The 18866-nt window shown below is 43.8% G+C and overlaps 1 protein-coding gene across 12 annotated transcripts in view; it reads left to right on the forward strand.

The window, feature by feature from the left end:
- LOC109897058 (membrane-associated guanylate kinase, WW and PDZ domain-containing protein 1-like) overlaps window positions 1-18866 on the forward strand; it is a 182278-nt gene that overhangs the window by 90742 nt on the left and 72670 nt on the right. For 2 of the 12 annotated variants that reach the window (XM_031805354.1, XM_031805359.1), the window contains exon 1: window positions 7341-7750. The exons of the other annotated variants lie outside the window; for them this stretch is intronic. The gene's annotated coding sequence lies outside the window, so the exon portion shown is untranslated. Of the gene's footprint in view, window positions 1-7340; window positions 7751-18866 lie in introns of those variants that run through there. 12 annotated transcript variants of the gene reach the window in all.

The raw sequence follows: 18866 nt of genomic DNA on the forward strand, positions 1-18866 counted from the left end.
GCAGCATCATGCTGTGGGGATGTTTTTCATTGGCAGGGACTGGGAAACTGGTCAGAATTGAAGGAATGATGGATGGCTCTAAATACAGGGAAATTCTTGAGTGAAACCTGTTTCAGTCTTCAAGAGATTTGAGACTGGGATGGAGGTTCACCTTCCAGCAGGACAATAACCCTAAGCATACTGCTTAAGCAACACTCGAGTGGTTTAAAGGGAAACATTTAAATGTCCAGACCTAAATCCAATTGAGAATCTGTGTTATGACTTAAAGACTGCTATACACCAGTGGAACCCATCCAACTTGAAGGAGAAGGAGCAGTTTTGCCCTGAGGAATGGGCAAAAATCCCAGTGGCTAGATGTGCCAAGTTTATAGAGACATACCCCAAGATAATTGCAGCTGTAATTGCTGCAAAAGGTGGCTCTACAAAGTATTGACTTTGGGGGGATGAATAGTTATGCAGGTCTCAAGTTTTCTGTTTTCTTTTGTCTTGTTTCTTGTTTGTTTCACAAGAAAAAATATTTTGCATCTTCAAAGTGTTAGGCATGTTGTGTAATCAAATGATACAAACCACCCAAAAATCTATTTTAATTCCAGGTTGTAAGGCAACAAAATAGGAAAAATGCCAACGGGGGTGAATACTTTTACAAGCCACTGTATGACTGAAAAGAGCTTCTGGACATCAGAACAGCAATCACTAACTTCGATTTGGATTGGTACTTCAATGAGTCAGAGGTGGAAGACATTCTGTTCATCCTGGACCAGGCCCAAATCCCCAACACTCGAAGAAGGAAGAGGCGTCGTTATAGAGCCCGGCAGGACTACGTCGGCGAGTGGATAAACCACCTCTACCTTCCGTTCCTTTGGCAAACATGCAGTCACTGAAGACTAAACTTGCTGAGCTAAGTTTGAGACTATCCTATCAACATGATCCGAAGAACTGTCATATCCTATGTTTCTCTGAATCATGACAAATCATAAATCAAACAGAATGGCAGCATCGGGCAAACTCTTAACAATGCTGCTGCACAAGCTCTAATATTAAGAAAGTCTCAAGGTTCTGCTCGCCTGAGTTAGAATACCTCATGATAAGCTGTAGGCCATACTATTTACCAAGAGAGTTGTCAGCAATATTTTTTGTAGTTGGCTACTTACCACCACAAACTAATGTTGGCACTAAGACTGCACTCCTGTATAGGACAATGAGCAAACAAGAAAATGCTCACCCAGAGGCGGCACTCCTGGTGGCCGGTGATTTTAATGCAGGAAAACTCTCAAATCCATCTTCCCTCATTACTACCAGCATATCAACCGTGCGACTAGAGGTGAAAGAACTAGATCACGTTTACTCCACACACAGATGCATACAAAGTTCTCCCTCGCCCTCCATTTGGCAAATCTTACCATAACTCTGTCCTCCTGATTCCTGTTTACAAGCAAAAACTCAAACCGGAAGTACTAATGCCACGCTCAATACGGAAGTGGTCCGATGAAGCGGTTTTGCTAGCACAGAGTGGAATATGTTCCTTGATTCATCCGATGGCATTGAGGAGTATACCACATCAGCCACCAGCTTCATTAATAAGTGCATCGACAACGTCATCCCCACAGTGACTGGTACGTACATATCCCAACCAATTAGAAGTAACATCCTCACTGAGCCAAAGGCGAGCTGCCGCTTTCATGGTGCAGGACACTAATCCGGACGCTTATAAGAAACCCCGCTATGCTCTCAGACAAACCATCAAACAGGCAATGCGTCAATATAGGACTAAGATTTAATCCTACTACACCGGCTCTGACGCTCGTCAAATGTGGCAGTGCTTGCAACTATTACGGACTACAAAGGGAACCCTAGCCGTGAGATGCCCAGTGACGTGAGTCTACAAGATGGGCAAAATGCCTTTTATGCTCACTTTGAGGCAAGCAACACTGAAGCATGCATGAGAGCACCAGCTGTTCCGGAAGACTGTGTGATCACGCTTTCGGTAGCCGATGTGAGCAATGTGACCTTTTGAAACAGGTCAACATTTACAGACAGATTACCAGGACATTTACTTAGAGCATGCGCGGAACAACTTGCAAGTATCTTAACTGACATGTTCAACCTCTCCCTGATTGAGTAATGTTCCAAGCAGACCACCATAGTCCATGTGCTCAAGAAAGCGGAGGTAACCTGCCTAAATGACTACTGACCCGTGGCACTCACATCTGTAGCCATGAAGTGCTTTGAAAATCTGGTTATGGCTCACATCAGCACCATCATCCCAGAAACCCTAGACCCACTCCAATTCGCATACAGCCCCAACAGATTCACAGATTACATAATCTCAATCACACTCCACATTGCTCTTTCCCACCTAGACAAAAGGAACACCTTTCTTTCTTCTGAAACTCTTCAGTCTATTCTTGTTCTGAGAAATGAAGGCTTTTCCATGCCTAGAAGGCCAGCATCCCGGAGTCACCTCTTCACTGTTTATGTTGAGACTGGTGTTTTGCGGGTACTATTTAATGAAGCTGCCAGTTGAGAACTTGTGAGGCGTCTGTTTCTCAAAATAGACACTCTAATGTACTTGTCCTTTTGCTCAGTGGTGCACCGGGGCCTCCCACTCCTCTTTCTATCCTGGTTCGAGCCAGTTTGCGCTGTTCTGTTAAGGGAGTAGTACACAGCGTTGTACAAGAGCTTCAGTTTCTTGGCAATTTCTCAAATGGAATACCCTTCATTTCTCAGAACAAGAACAGACTGACCAGTTTCAGAAGAATGTGCTTTGTTTCTGGCCATTTTGAGCCTGTAATCGAACCCACAAATGCTGATGCTCCAGATACTCAACTAGTCTAAAGAAGCAATTATACTGGCCTTCTTTAATCAGAACAACAATTTTCAGCTATGCTAACATAATTGCAAAAGGGTTTTCTAATGATCAATTAGCCTTTTAAAATTATAAACTTGGATTAGCTAACAAAACGTGCCTTTGGAACACAGGAGTGACGGTTGCTGATAATGGGCCTCTGTAGATATTCCATTAAAAATCAGCCATTTCCAGCTACAATAGTCATTTAAAACATTAACAATGTTTTTTATTTCTGATACATTTTATGTTATTTTAGTGGACAAAAAAATGAAATGTCCTTGTTTTTTAAAGAAAAACTAAGTGACCCCAAACTTTTGAACCATAGTGTATATATTACCTCAACTACCTTGTACCCCTGCAAATTGACTTGGTACCTATACTACTTGTATGTACTGTCGTCTTTTATTGTATTGTGTTACGATTTCCTTTTTTTTCAACTCTGCATTGTTGGGAAAGCGATTGTAAGTAAGCATTTCACAGTAAAGTCTACACCTGTTGTGTTTGGCCCATTTGAGAAATATCATTTAGTTTTATTTGGCAGCCACTAAAACATGGCAAACGTCAAAAGGCATAGTACTGGTGAGCAAAACAAATGTCAATGTCCCCCAAGTCATACACAAAGTAGGTTTATTACCTCTTTTTAGCAGTCATCCAGGGGTCTTCAACCATTTCTTGACCAGGCTCCCCTCGCCCAGGCAAACTGGCGACCCAGGGACCCCCATCATATGTTAGCAAAAAATTGTGAATAATAATGGCAACAATAAGTGGCCTTATCAACATTTTCAAATATATAGATTCAGTATATAGATCCATTATTTTGACCTCTCCATCATATAATTGGAAGAGGTAACCCTTAACATACCTTTCTAGCTAATAGACTAACTCCAAACCCATTTTCACTAATAGCAGCTGTTAAGCTGGTTAAACAAAGGCTCGCCATGTGTTGGCAAAAATGAATGTCAAGGAAGCTTACCAGCAGCCATCTCCACTTGCCGTGACTGGTACTCGCGGGTGCTACAGTGAGTGTAATAAACTCCACAAATTGTATTCTGTTGTTGCTATCGATATTCATAAAACATTTAAATGAAAATACTTTTTTCCACTTTATATAAAAAACGTTATTAAAATAATATATATATAAAATGGTTTGAGGGATGGGGTGCTTTTGGATGGATGGATCTTGGCCGGGGGGGGGTGAATAAAGGGCTTTTAATGTCTGTTGAAATGTCATTTCGCTGACATCATCACTAATTTAAGTCAACGAAAGGCATTGTCAAGAGGGATTCAATGAAGGGAGGAGTCTCTGGGGTACATACCCAAACCCCTCCACACTCACCTTCAGCAAACACACACTAACAGGTTGTGTGTGAGGATGTGAATTCATCATGCTAGTGATTATTTTCCTATGTAGCTTCTGTGTTGAGTGCCTGGAAGCATATTTTCAGTGTTCTCAGACCTCTTGTTCTTTTGATGATAAAAGAGATGGACTAACCTAAACTGCTGGCTGATCTAAAGTAAGAGAGTTTCTCCCTGGGTAAGGTCTCATTTTGAAGCACCGATCCTGCGGGGGTAACATGATTCATGTCTGTCCCCCGAAATAGCAGCTTTCTTGTCTCTCTGTGCAACCTAGGGGATATCTCACATTCCCATAGACACTTCTGCCCTGTTTTCTGAGGAGTTTGCTTTGTCAGGTTGGGTTTGTTGTCTGAACTCCTGTAAGTCTAAAGTGCTCCCTCTGCTGTGAAAGTGAAAAAGGTGAGACTGAGGACATCGAGATTTGAATCTTGTCTTGTTATGTTTATAAAATCAAAAACATAGCCATTTATTTGTATTGTAATATAGTCAAGGATGTAGCCATTTCCTAAATGAAGTGGCTTTTCTGTAGGCAAACATCTCCCTCATTCCTGGTTATTCAGGGTTTTTATCTGGATCAAAATGGAGCTTCAATGCCATACAACTCTCCTTCTGTGACCTCCAACTGCTCTTAAATGCAAGTAAAACTAAATGCATGCTATTCAACCGATTGCTGCCCGCACCTGCCCGCCCGTCCAGCATCACTACTCTGGGTGGTTCTGGCTTAGAATGTGTGGACAACTACAAATACCTAGGTGTCTGGCTAGACTGTAAACTCTCCTTCCAGACTCACATTAAGCATCTCGGCTTCCTATTTCGCAAAAAAGCGTCCTTCACTCATGTTGCCAAACATACCCTCGTAAACTGACCATCCTACCAATCCTCGACTTTGGCGATGTCATTTACAAAATAGACTGCAACACTCTACTCAACAAATTGGATGCAGTCTATCACAGTGCCATTCGTTTTGTCACCAAAGCCCCATATACTACTGACCACTGCAACCTGTACGCTCTCGTTGGCTGGTCCTTGCTTCATACTCGCCGCCAAACCCACTGGCTCCAGGTCATCTACAAGTCTCTGATAGGTAAAGCCCCACCTTATCTCAGCTCACTGGTCACTGTAGCAGCACCCACCCGTAGCACACGCTCCAGCAGGGATATCTCACTGGTCATCCCCAAAGCCAATTCTTCTTGTGGCTGCCTTTCCTTCCAGTTCTCTGCTGCCAATGACTGGAACGAACTGCAAAAATCACTGAATCTGGAGACTCATATCTCCGTCACTAGCTTTAAGCACCAGCTGTCAGAGAAACTCACAGATCACTGCACCTGTACATAGCCCACCTGTAAATAGCCCCAGCTCTCAGAGAAACTCACAGATCACTGCACCTGTACATAACCCGCCTGTAAATAGCCCCACCAACTACCCCATCCCCATACTGTATTTATTTATGTATCTTGCTCCTTTGCACCCCAGTATATCTACTTGCACATCCATCTTCTGCACATCTACCATTCCAGTGTTTAATTGGTATATTGTAGTTACTTCGCCACCATGGCCTATTTATTGCCTTACACCTCCGTTATCCTACCTCATTTGCACACACTGTATATAGACTTTTTCTACTGTTTTATTGACTAAATAAAGGTGAAATAAAATAAATAGGTGTTGTGGGGGCGTGGCCATTGGCATGGCCAGTGGTTACGAAAATTATTGAAGCCCTCATGTTGACTGCAGTGACAAAAGTTATTTGTTTTAAGCTAATTTCATGCAATTCTGCACATTTTGCCATGAGGCTAAGAGAAACATTTGTAGTTTAAAGCTAATTTCTTGCAGTTCTACATGTGTTTCCATGGTTTATGCTATCTGAGTGACTCAAACATTATAACAACATCAAAGTGGGCCCCATACATGAGAAAAATACTCCTGAATGCATAATGTTTAGGATTTTATATACTCTGACTGTTGACTGTTATTTTATCTTTAAAAAATATATATATATGCACATGATCTTTTCTACATATCTTTATCTTGTTTTATTTTTATTTAAAAAATGTCAGTTTGGACAGAAATAATTGTTCATTAGGAGATTCTGTATTGATTGAGTTAGTTGTAGTGTGGTCAGACTTGTATGCCTCAGAGACTAGCCTCGAGGGGTTAAGGAACAGGAACTCGTGGCTGATTCTTTACCCCACGCCCTTTCTCCCATCACCCCTCCTGAAGGCATCAGCATGCTTCAGTTCAGCTCATTTTGAGACACCGTAGCCAGTATACACTTCCTCAAAATAGTCATAATGAAAATTATTTTTACATTTTTGACCAGGGAGACCTTAGTCGTGTAATTTTGCATCTGACTAGGATGTTTGGTGCGGTATTTCTGACGTGAAGAAATGTGCATAAGGATGAGTCGTCTCACGCAGGAGTTGTCTCTCCCTACTTTTCACCAGTTGCGGACGAGGGGGTAAAGACTTTGGCTAATGACTTCGGCTTGCCTCGAGAGAAAATAATGTGTTTGCCGAAACAGCTGAAAAAAACCTTGCCGAAGTCCAAAACAAACAAAAACGTCACAATGTCATCATAATGTCACCCCCCCCCCCCCCTTTGCCTTCCGAACAGCCTCAATTCGTAGGGGCATGGACTCTACAAGGTGTGGAAAGCGTTCCACAGGGATGCTGGCTTAAGAATCCTTCTTTATCCTCTCCTCCCCTTCATCTACACTGATTGAAGTGGATTTAATATGGGGGATCATAGCTTTCACCTGGATTCCCCTGGCCGGTCTATGGTATGGAAGGAGCTGTGTTTTGTATACTCAGTGTATATTCATGCACCCACACTCTACATGCCACATCTCATTCAGTCCCTAATCTAAGCCTATTCCACCCCATCCCCAGCCTTTTGTCCAGACCTAGCACCATCCTTCTAGCCTGAGCAGCCCAGCCCCAGTAGACCAGCTCCGTCCATCCCTGCCCCGTGCTTGCCTTTGGTAGTGTTGATTGCGGGGGTCACATGATGCGTGGGGATGGGCTCCCTTGCTGGGACTGCCTTGTTTGCCAGAACAGAGGAACCATGTGTGACAACGTCTGTGTGTGATAGAGAGATATATAGGCTACGGAGGGGAGGGGAGGAGAGAGAAAAAAGGGAGGGGGGAGCGAGGGCAAGCGAGACTGAGTGAGAGAGCGAGAGACTGAGAGGAGGTGGGTAGGTGCATGTGGGAGACTGGAGACGTTGGTTTGGTTCAGTCAGACAGGAGCAGAGCGGAGGAGCACAGCACTGTAAGTGTTTGTGTGTGTGAGTGTATATCTCACATTGGCTGAGCCTGGACTCTCAGCCTGGCAGGAACAGGAAAACCCATCGGACAGAGGGACAGACCGACAGATATCGACAGCGAATCACAGACAGACTGGGGGAGGAAGTAGCTTGGATGCGAGCGTCTGATGCGCTCCCTGTGGATAAAGAGCTATCTGTTTTGTGGGTTTTTTCATCCTACCTGACTGGGTTCTCTGCTGTGTGTCGTGTAGCCCTGGACTAGCTGAGGATCACAGCTCAGAGGTATTTGCTCACTATTTGGCTTTGGCTTCAAGGATTTAATGGTTGGGGTGGGAAATAAGGAATGGAGAGATAAAGAGTGTGGTAGTGGGGGGGATTGCTGTTCATCAGGCAGAACATATCAGTATATGAGACAGAGGCAGATCGCTGGCAGACATGTCAGCTGATGTGTTTTGTTCAAACGGAAGCTGTCTGTGTCTTGTGCGTGTGTGTCTGGCGGAGACAGCAGTGCTCTGTGATGGGGGCTCTATTATTAAGCTGTGATCTGTTGACATGCCTGCACCAGAGCTGGCTAGCAGCAGGGTTTCCAGGATACTAGTTTACCCCCTCTCCTCTCCTCCTGTCCCCCTCGCTGTCTCCCTCTCTCTCTTTCCCTTTCTCTCTCCCTCGATCCATCTCTCCGTCTGCTCCTCCCCTCCACCCCCTGGCGCTCTCTCGCCATCCCTCTGTAAATTGATTGTTTTAAAGCCTTTCTCTCTCTTACCCTCTGCCGTCGTGCTAGCCTTCGGTGAAGGAGCTTTTACTAGCTGAAAAAAATACCCATCTTGGTTGTGGTATTTTAGGCAGGTTTCTGGGTAATCTCAGTGGCCCTCAGATTTTTCTTATTTTAATCCCCCCTCCCTGATGCTTCCCCCTCTGTTCAAATAATTGAGTGCTGAAAACAGAGGCTTTGCAGAGGAAAATGGAGCATGTCACAGGTTGAGGGAAAGGCCTGTTTTGATCTCATTCTGTGTGTGTGTGTGTTCCTGTCTCTCTCTCCTCACCATGAGCCTCTTTCAGCCAGCATTGTGAAAACAACAGCCTCTCCATAAAACCTCTCTGATCAATGTTGCCAATCAATCAAAAGCCATAACAAAGCCTGTCGACCTCTTCCTCCTAAAATGGGGGTGGGGGGAGTCTGTTCAGTCCAGTGGTGCCTGGGCTCGGAATGCGACCCCTGACCCGCAAGGGAATATGTGGAGTGGAAAATGCTGGAAAGGACGGCCTGTGTGCTATGGATTAACCCATTGGTGGGGCAGATGGTTGTGTTCCTCATGGAATTGGGAGCACGGGCACTGAACCCAGTCTTCACCCATCCCTGTGACCCCTTCCCCTGCGTGCACACACCAACACGCCAGCTAGATCAGGCCAAGATGGAGGCCATGATGGAGGTGTATGCTTATGCTACTGTACTGAGAATATGCTAGCCGCCTCTTTGTTTGCTGTCTGGAAAACCTGCATGAAAACATGCCTCAGTCAGTAATGCGAAACAGACTAGTGTGGTATCAGAAATGCTTACTCGAATAGCCAAGTGTACAATTGTCAGTGGGTGATATCTTTGTTTTGTTTGCTGAAGATTAGATTGTGTTACAGTATGTATCTGTGTGTGGAGGGGAGAAGAGGACTTCTGTTCCTCTCCTTCGACATTGACGGGTTAAAGTGGCAGATGTTTGGGTGAGGTCGCTGGTTTGAGACAATAATATGTCAGAACCTTCAAGACTGTAGACAGGCAGACGGACAGGCAGATGTTTGGGTGAGGTCGCTGGTTTGAGACAATATGTCAGAACCTTCAAGACTGTAGACAGGCAGATGTTTGGGTGAGGTCGCTGGTTTGAGACAATAATATGTCAGAACCTTCAAGACTGTAGACAGGCAGACGGACAGGCAGACGGACAGGCAGACGGACAGGCAGATGTTTGGGTGAGGTCGCTGGTTTGAGACAATAATATGTCAGAACCTTCAAGACTGTAGACAGGCAGACGTACAGGCAGACGGACAGGCAGACGGACATATAGACAGAGGGAAACCCAAAAGGAATTCAGACGGTGCACATCTTCTTTCATGGAAGTCAACATCGGCAAGGCAGCTTTGTCCCAAATCAAGTGGCGTTGCTGCTATTGCGCTTAAACACAAACTCAGAATTGTAGCTTGACGGGAATATGGTGAATCTTAAATTCATTTCCTGTCTCCCATCATGTTCTTCTTGCCATGGATAGAAGCATCACTATGCAGTTGACTTAACAGGTCTTCTGTAGGTAAGTACCCCTCTGTTCGCTCTCATTTTAGACCATTCATCTCTGGAAGAGAGATGTTAGTGTGCACAGCACATAGACACAGTGTCTCACCGATTCACCTCTCTCTCCCCTCTCACGTGAGACGTGCACTGACTACAGACTGAGAATAGAGACACTCACTCTAACCCACGCTATTCTGTTTAAGGCAGAATACCCTGACCAACATCCATACAAGTTTATACTGTTTAGTGGATCCATTGTGCTGCAGTGCAGGACTACTGTATATAGTATAGGATTGATGATGGCTTATCAGGAAAATACCTGTTGTACACATACAGTTTAAGTCGGAAGTTTACATACACTTAGGTTGGAGTCATTAAAACTCGTTTTTCAACCACTCCACACATTTTTTGTTAACAAACTATAGTTCAAATCAAATGTTATTTGTCACATACACATGGTTAGCAGATGTTAATGCGAGTGTAGCGAAATGCTTGTGCTTCTAGTTCCGACAATGCAGTAATCTAACCTAACAATTTCAAAACTACTACCTTATACACACAAGTGTAAAGGGATAAAGAATATGTACATAAAAATGTATGAATGAGTGATGGTACAGAACAGCATAGGCAAGATGCAGTAGATGGTATAGAGTACAGTATATACATATGAGATGAGTAATGTAGGATATATAAACAAAGTGGCATAGTTTTAAAGTGGCTAGTGATACATGTTTTACATAAAGATGGCAAGATGCAGTAGATGATATAGAGTACAGTATATACATGTACATATGAGATGAGTAATGTAGGGTATGTAAACATTATATTAAGTAGCATTGTTTAAAGTGGCTAGTGATACATTTTTACATTAATTCCCATCAATTTCTATTATTAAAATGGCTGGTGTTGAGTCAGTATGTTGGCAGCAGCCACTCAATGTTAGTGGTGGCTGTTTAACAGTCTGATGTCCTTGAGATAGAAGCAGTTTTTCAGTCTCTCGGTCCCTGCTTTGATGCACCTGTACTGACCTCGCCTTCTGAATGATAGCGGGGTGAACAGGTAGTGGCTCGGGTGGTTGTTGTCCTTGATGATCTTTATGGCCTTCCTGTGACATCGGGTGGTGTAGGTGTCCTGGAGGGCAGGTAGTTTGCCCCCGGTGATACGTTGTGCAGACCTCACTACCCTCTGGAGAGCCTTACGGTTGTGGGCGGGGCAGTTGCCGCGGTGATGCAGCCCGACAGGATGCTCTCGATCGTGCATCTGCTTTTGGTGACAAGCCGAATTTCTTCAGCCTCCTGAGGTTGAAGAGGCGCTGCTGTGCCTTCTTCACAACGCTGTCTGTGTGGGTGAACCAATTCAGTTTCTCCGTGATGTGTACGCCGAGGAACTCAAAACTTACTACCCTCTCCACTACTGTCCCGTCGATGTGGATAGGGGGGTGCTCCCTCTGCTGTTTCCTGAAGTCCACAATCATCTCCTTTGTTTAGTTGACGTTGAGTGTGAGGTTATTTTCCTGACACCACACTCCGAGGGCCCTCACCTCCTCCCTGTAGGCCGTCTCGTCGTTGTTGGTAATCAAGCCTACCACTTTAGTGTCGTCCGCAAACTTGATGATTGCGTTGGAGGTGTGCATGGCCACGCAGTCGTGGGTGAACAGGGAGCACAGGAGAGGGCTCAGAATGCACCCTTGTGGGGCCCCAGTGTTGAGGATCAGCGGGGTGGAGATGTTGTTACCTACCCTCACCACCTGGGGGCGGCCCGTCAGGAAGTCCAGTTGCACAGGGCGGGGTCGAGACCCAGGGTCGATGATGACGAGTTTGGAGGGTACTATGGTGTTAAATGCTGAGCTGTAGTCGATGAACAGCATTCTCACATAGGTGTTCCTCTTGTCCAGATGGGTTAGGGCAGTGTGCAGTGTGGTTTCGATTGCGTCGTCTGTGGACCTATTGGGGCGGTAAGCAAATTGGAGTGGGTCTAGGGTGTCAAGTAGGGTGGAGGTGATATGGTCCTTGACTAGTCTCTAAAAGCACTTCATGATGACAGAAGTGGTAGGGCGGTAGTCATTTAGCTCAGTTACTTTAGCTTTCTTGGGAACAGGAACAATGGTGGCCCTCTTGAAGCATGTGGGAACAGCAGACTGGGATAAGGATTGATTGAATATGTCTGTAAACACACCAGCCAGCTGGTCTGCTCATGCTCTGAGGACGCAGCTGTGGATGCCGTCTGGGAATGCCGGCTGGTTGTTGTGGGGGTGCTTTGCTGCAGTTCACAAAATAGATGGCATCATGATTTTTTAAATTTTTTTATTTTATGTGCCTTGCGAAAGTATTCGGCCACCTTGAACTTTGCGACCTTTTGCCACATTTCAGGCTTCAAACATAAAGATATAAAACTGTATTTTTTTGTGAATAATAATAATAATATTATTAATTTATTATTATTATTTATATTATTATTATATTAATATAATAATTTTGCACTCCCAATTTTTCAGTTTTTGATTTGTTAAAAAAGTTCGAAATATCCAATAAATGTCGTTCCACTTCATGATTGTGTCCCACTTGTTGTTGATTCTTCACAAAAAAATACAGTTTTATATCTTTATGTTTGAAGCCTGAAATGTGGCAAAAGGTCGCAAAGTTCAAGGGGGCCGAATACTTTCGCAAGGCACTGTAGATAGTCAGGAAGTTAAAGCTTGGTCGCAAATGGATCTTCCAAATAGACAATGACCTTAAGGACAACAAAGTCAAGGTATTGGAGTGGCCATCACAATGCCCTGACCTCAATCCTAGGCAGAACTGAAAAAGCGTGTGCGAGCAAGGAGGCCCTCAAAACTGACTGTTACACCAGCTCTGTCAGGAGGAATGGCCCAAAATTCACCCAACTTATTGTGGGAAGCTTGTGGAAGACTACCTGAAACCTTTTCACCCAAGTTAAACATTGTAAAGGTAATGTTACCAAATACTAATTGAGTGTATGTAAACTTCTGACCAACTGGGAATGTGATGAAAGAAATATAAGCTGAAATAAATCATTCTCTCTACTATTATTCTGACATTTCACATTCTTAAAATGAAGTGGTGATCCTAACTGACCTAAGACAAGGACTTTTTACTACGATGAAATGTCAGGAATTGTGAAACTGAGTTTAAATGTATTTGGCTAAGGTGTATGTAAACTTCCGACTTCAACTGTATGTGTGCATACACAGTCGTAGTCATCTGTTTATGATCATTGAGAATGACCACACAACAAACAAACCTTGTTCTACAGAGTTGCTTCATAATCAGTGGTTAAATAGAAGCAACTGACTCATTCCCTGAATCCCAGCTATAGGACACTAATTATAGGCTTGCCTTGGCTCCAATACTATTTTGTCATTTTAATTGTTCCACATCAGTGATTTGCATCATTGTTTCTTCAGAAGTGCTCTCTTAATGAATTATATAATGTTTTGGGGTAGTCTTGGGGCTTTGACATTTTAGAGACACATGGATGCAGTTTGGGGTTTTGGCAGGAGAAGGATATGTGTTGACCAAAATGTAAAAACAGTAATAGACTCAGGCAGCCTCATAGCCCGCTGTCCAATTTGAGGTCACATTAGCATAAAGTGTGTGACTGGAGAATGGACTACACTGCAGTCGACTTAGGGTGCTGCTTTATTATATCAATGTCCACTATTAGAGTAGATGGGGACAATAGAGGGATGAGAGGGGGAAAAATGCAGATATGGGGAGAGAGACGTGAAGGAGGAGGGATGTTGAGATTACAGAGAAAGAAATAGATAGAAGATGGACATGGAATGAAAGTAGAGAGAGAGATGGCCACAGAAGGAAAGGAGAGAGAAGCTGAGAGAGAAATAGATGGAGAGAAGAAGAGGGGAAGATAGAAGGAGAGGGAGAGAGAACCACAAGCCTCCAGTGATATCCACTGGGTCACGCTCATGAAAAATGTAATCAAGCTTTGCAGATAACAGCTTCCTTCTAACTCGGCACAAACATCTATATCTGCACAAATGAATTTTCTCAAACGCAATGATCTATTCTATGGCTTTTACATTGTAACAAACAAAATACTCCCTTTTTCAAATCTGTGTGCTGTATGTGATTATAAACTACAATTCTAGCGAGTTTCGCCATTCGCAAGGGCTGTCTTTGTTTCCTCTTTAGCCAAGAACTAGTTTAATACACTCTTTCAAATAACGTCTGTCCTGAAAGACTGGAATGCCAGAACACCAGCAGAATAAGAATAGCATTCCCTATTATTAGAATAATTAGAATAATGAATCATTGCCAAACAGATTTATGATGGCCTACTTTTCACCATTGCACATATTGGAACATTATCATGGATATCACGTTGTCTTTTTCTCCAACGTCTGGTTTCTAATAAGTCATACACGATGACCATTTTCTATCTTCATCTCGACCGGCAATAATGAGCTCTGTTTGTATCTTAACACCAGACCGTAGTACTGTCTTGGACAGAATGTGGATTTGAAGTTGTTTGCAGGCTATTTACCCGCCCTTAAATACATATTGGTAATCCTAGCTGTGTTCTGTGTCCACTAACATGGTCCTGGCTTCATGGCCTGGGCTGTCTGCTAGTTAGCGTTTTCCATTTGAATGCTGCAGGCTATAGTTTTAGAAGCAGAATGACCAAACAACTGCGAAATAGCCCTAGCCTGTATCTAAATAGGAATGATCAAATCCAATCACATTTTATTGGTCACATACACATGGTTGGCAGATGTTAATGCTTGTGCTTCTTGTTAGCGAAATGCTTGTGCTTTTAGTTCCGACAGTGGAGTAATATCTAACAAGTAATCTAAGAATTCCCCAACAACTACCTAATACACACAAATGTGAAGGAGTGAATGAGACTATGTTATCTTTGCCTTCTTGGGTACAGGAACAATGGGTGCCATCATAAAGCATGTGGGGACAACAGACTGGGATAGGGAGCGATTGAAAATATCCGTAAACACACCAGCCAGGTGGTCTGCGCATGCTCTGAGGACACGGCTAGGGATGCCGTCTGGGCCAGCAGCCTAACGAGGGTTAACACATTTAAATGTTTTACTCACATCAGCCACGGAGAAGGAGAGGGAGTGGGCGCAGACCTTGTTAGTTGGCCGCGACGGTGGCACTGTATTATCCTCAAAGGCGGGCAAGGAAGGTGTTTAGTTTGTCTGGAAGCTTGACGTCAGTTTCCGTGACGTGGCTGGTTTTCTTTTAGTATGCCGTGATTTCCTGTAGACCCTGCCACATACTTCTCGTGTCTGAGCCGTTAAATTACGACTCCACCTTGTCCCTGTACCGGCATTTTGCTTGTTTGATTGCCTTGCGGAGGGAATAACTACACTGTTTATATTCAGCCATTTTCCCAGACTGTTTTCCATGCTTAAATGTGGTGGTTCGTGCTTTCAGTTTTGCACGAATGCTGCCATCCATCCACGGTTTCTGGTTAGGGTAGATTTTAGTAGTCACAGTGGGTAAAACATCTCCAATGCACATCTTTTTGAACTCATCTTTTTGAAGTCAGCGTATAGGTTGATGTTTTTCTCTGAGGCTGACCGGAACATATTCCAGTCCGCGTGATCAAAACAATCTTGAAGCGTGGCTTCCGATTGGTCAGACCAGCATTGAATTGTTCTCGTCACTGGTACATCCTGTTTGAGTTACTGCCTATTAGACGGTAGGAGCAAGATGGCGTCATGGTCAGATTTGCCAAAGGGAGAGTGGGGAGGTTTTGTATGAATCGTGGAAGTTAGATTGGCGGTGATTGAGTGTATTACCCATGTGCGTAGTGCAATCAATATTCTGATAGAATTTAGGTAGCCTTGTTCTCAAATTTGCTTTGTTAAAATCCCCAGCTACAATAAATATCCAGTGAAGTTCCTTGAGGGCCATCTTGGTGTCTTCTTGAGGGGGAATGTACACAGCTGTGACTATAAGTGACGAGAATACTCTTGGTAGGTAAAATGGCTGCATTTGATTGTAAGGAATTCTAGGTCGGGTGAGCAGAAGGACTTGAGTTCCTGTATGTTGTTATGATTACACCGTGAGTCATTGATCATGAAGCATACACCCCCACCTTTGTTTGTGTTTTTCGGGCGCGATGCATGGAGAAGCCCGATTGCTGAAACAATTCCGACAATATATCCCGAGAGAGCCATGTTTCCGTGAAACAGAGAATGTTACAATCTCTGATATCCCTCTGGAAGGTAACCCATGTCTCGAATTCCGTCTACCTTGTTGTCAAGAGACTGGACATTGGCGAGTAGTATACTCGGGAGTGGTGGGTGATGTGCACGTCTACAGTGCCTGACCAGGAGGTTGCTCCGTCTGCCCCTTCTGCACCATTGTTTTGGGACTGCTTCTGGGATTATATCCATAATCCTGGGTGGTGGTCCAAACAGAGGATCCGCTTCGGGAAAGTCGTATTCCTGGTCGTAATGTTGGTAAATTGACGTTGCTTTTATATCCAATAGTTCTTCCCAGCTGTATGTAATAAGACTTAAGATTTCCTGGGGTAACAATGTAAGAAATAATACATAAAAAAACTAAATACTGCATAGTTTCCTAAGAACTTGAAGCGAGGCGACCATCTCTGTCGGCACCATCCTGCAATGAGTATTGGAAAGTGGGCATGAATGACTCTAATTTGTTTTGTTTCAACAATATAATTGAAATAAATGTTGTCAAATGATGAGAAATTGGCAGGGAGATGAGGGGCAGGTGACGTCTAATAACATCTTCCATCAACAAGTGCAATGTGGATTAGCAGCAATGTCTGCACTGTTTCTATAGGCCTTCAACAGGAGAACTGATCTGGTTGAATACATACATAAGTAATGTTCTATATTTGGGCAGTGTGTTTGAATAAAGGGAGAAAACCTGTCTGTATCAGGTCAGGAGTGTTACTATCACATGCTGGATAAACAAGGGTTTTGAACTTGACAAGGGTAGTATAGTCTGTATTGATACCTGTAGCATAGTGGCTGGATTACACATGACGAGATGTGTATATGTTGTGTGGACGTGAAAAACTCTTAAGATAAATCAAGTACCCCAAATACAAACAGGTCAGCTGGGAAGGACAGAAGAGTAGTTGGATATGTCCTTACAACATATGTATTTGTGTAGAGTAAATGGATATTGTTTTGCAGGTAGTAGAGGAGGTACCACAAACACCATGGAGCGGACAGGTAACACCTATGTTTGATGTCCGCATACTCTCACTCACACACACACACACACACACACACACACACACACACACACACACACACACACACACACACACACACACACACACACACACACACACACACACACACACACACACACACACACACACACACACACACACACACACACACACACACACACTCTGTTCTTCCCATATCATTCCCACTCTAGTGATGAATTGCATCTAGCCTGGTGTCTTCAGTGTGTAAACACTGCTGCTTTCCACCTATTTTATTTTAGCATGTAACTCCCCTCCCCTCTGGGTCTTGAAAGAGCTTTACAGTCAAATAGTCACGTCTCCTTCCTGTCAGGGAGTAGGAGGGAGATCTCGCCGCGATCTTCCTCCAGAGGGCTGCACAGCCCTGGGGTGAGAGGGAGGTCGTCCTCCTAGTTTGTCCTGTGAACACTGGAAGTCAGCAAATATGGCTGTGACCTGGGCTCTGGAGCACAGCACACAGAGAGAGCTGTGGGCTATTCCACTGTAACGGAAATTGTTGTGGGCAATTCCACGGTACTTTAAATGTATGCCACACAAAAAACATTGATTTCAGTTGAACAAATAAAACTACTTTTAACAATTTACACTTAATATTTTACAAAATTACAGTTGCTGGAAGAACAGTGCAGATGCAAAGTTTGGTAACAGAATTTCAGTCAAATCTCCCTCAGTTTGTGTCCACTTTTTCCTCTTAAATATCTGCTCCGAATTAAGATTCAACGTTGTCTGCAGAAAGAAAGTGGTGTCAGCTATGACATGACACATTGAAATCTAATTTGGTTATTGAACTACCGTAAGTGAAGTAGATTTACTCCCGGTAACGGAATTGCGGTAACGGAATTTAATCACGGGTCCCTGATCTATACTACACAGAAATACATAATCATGGATATGTACAGAATGTCATTATCTTCATGGTGATGTATCTTAAATAAGTACTTAAATGTATAAATATGCTATATCCTCGTTTGCATATATGGGTATTATTCTACACACTGGCTATTATTTTTAAGAGCTTCGCCCCCAAAACAAGACCACATTTGGTTGGTCAGACCAAAATCTGAACCAACCAGTCTAAGTTTCACAAGTTTGGACATCAAAGTACAGCACGGTAGAGCTCAGTAGAGTATAGTTTAATACAGTAGAGTACAGTAGAGTATAGTTCTGTACAGTACATTATTGTGTACTCAACTCTAGTGTGCTCTACTGTGTACTGCACTGAACTCTACTTTACAGTACTGTCATTTAGCAGACGCTCTTATCCAATGCGACTTCATCTTCATCTTAAGATAGCTGGGTGGGACAATTGCATATCACAAACATAGAAAGTACATTTTCCCTAAACGTAGCTATCAGTAGAGTCAGAGATGGGGGGGGGTCAAGTGCTGCTTTTTTTGGGGTAGATGGTGGAGGTAAGGAGGAAGATTATTTAAGATACTGTTTGAAGGGGACACTGCTGTCCTAGCTTTCTGTAGGGGTGGGAGGGCCAACAGACCTGAGGTGGCCGAACGGAGTGATCATGTTGTGATGTAAGGGTTTCAGCATAGCCTGAAGGTAGGGAGGGGCAGTTCATCTTGCTGTTCTGTAGGTAAGCACTATGGTCTTGTACTGGAAGCCAGTGGAGTGTGCGGAGGAGCGGGGTGATATAAGAGAACTTAGGAAGGTTGAAAACCAGGTGGGCTGTAGCGTTCTGGATAAGTTGCAGGGGTTTGATGGCACAAGTTGCAAGTCCAGCCAACAGTGAGTTGCAGTAGTCCAGGCAGGAGAGGACAAGTGCCTGGATTAGGACCTGCGACGCTTGTACAATACTCTACTTTTCTTTACTGTGCTGTGCTGTACTGTCCAAACTTGTGCACCCAACTGTGGTTTGTG

This window comes from Oncorhynchus kisutch, linkage group LG1, assembly GCF_002021735.2.
Source record: "Oncorhynchus kisutch isolate 150728-3 linkage group LG1, Okis_V2, whole genome shotgun sequence".
Lineage (NCBI taxonomy): Eukaryota > Metazoa > Chordata > Actinopteri > Salmoniformes > Salmonidae > Oncorhynchus > Oncorhynchus kisutch.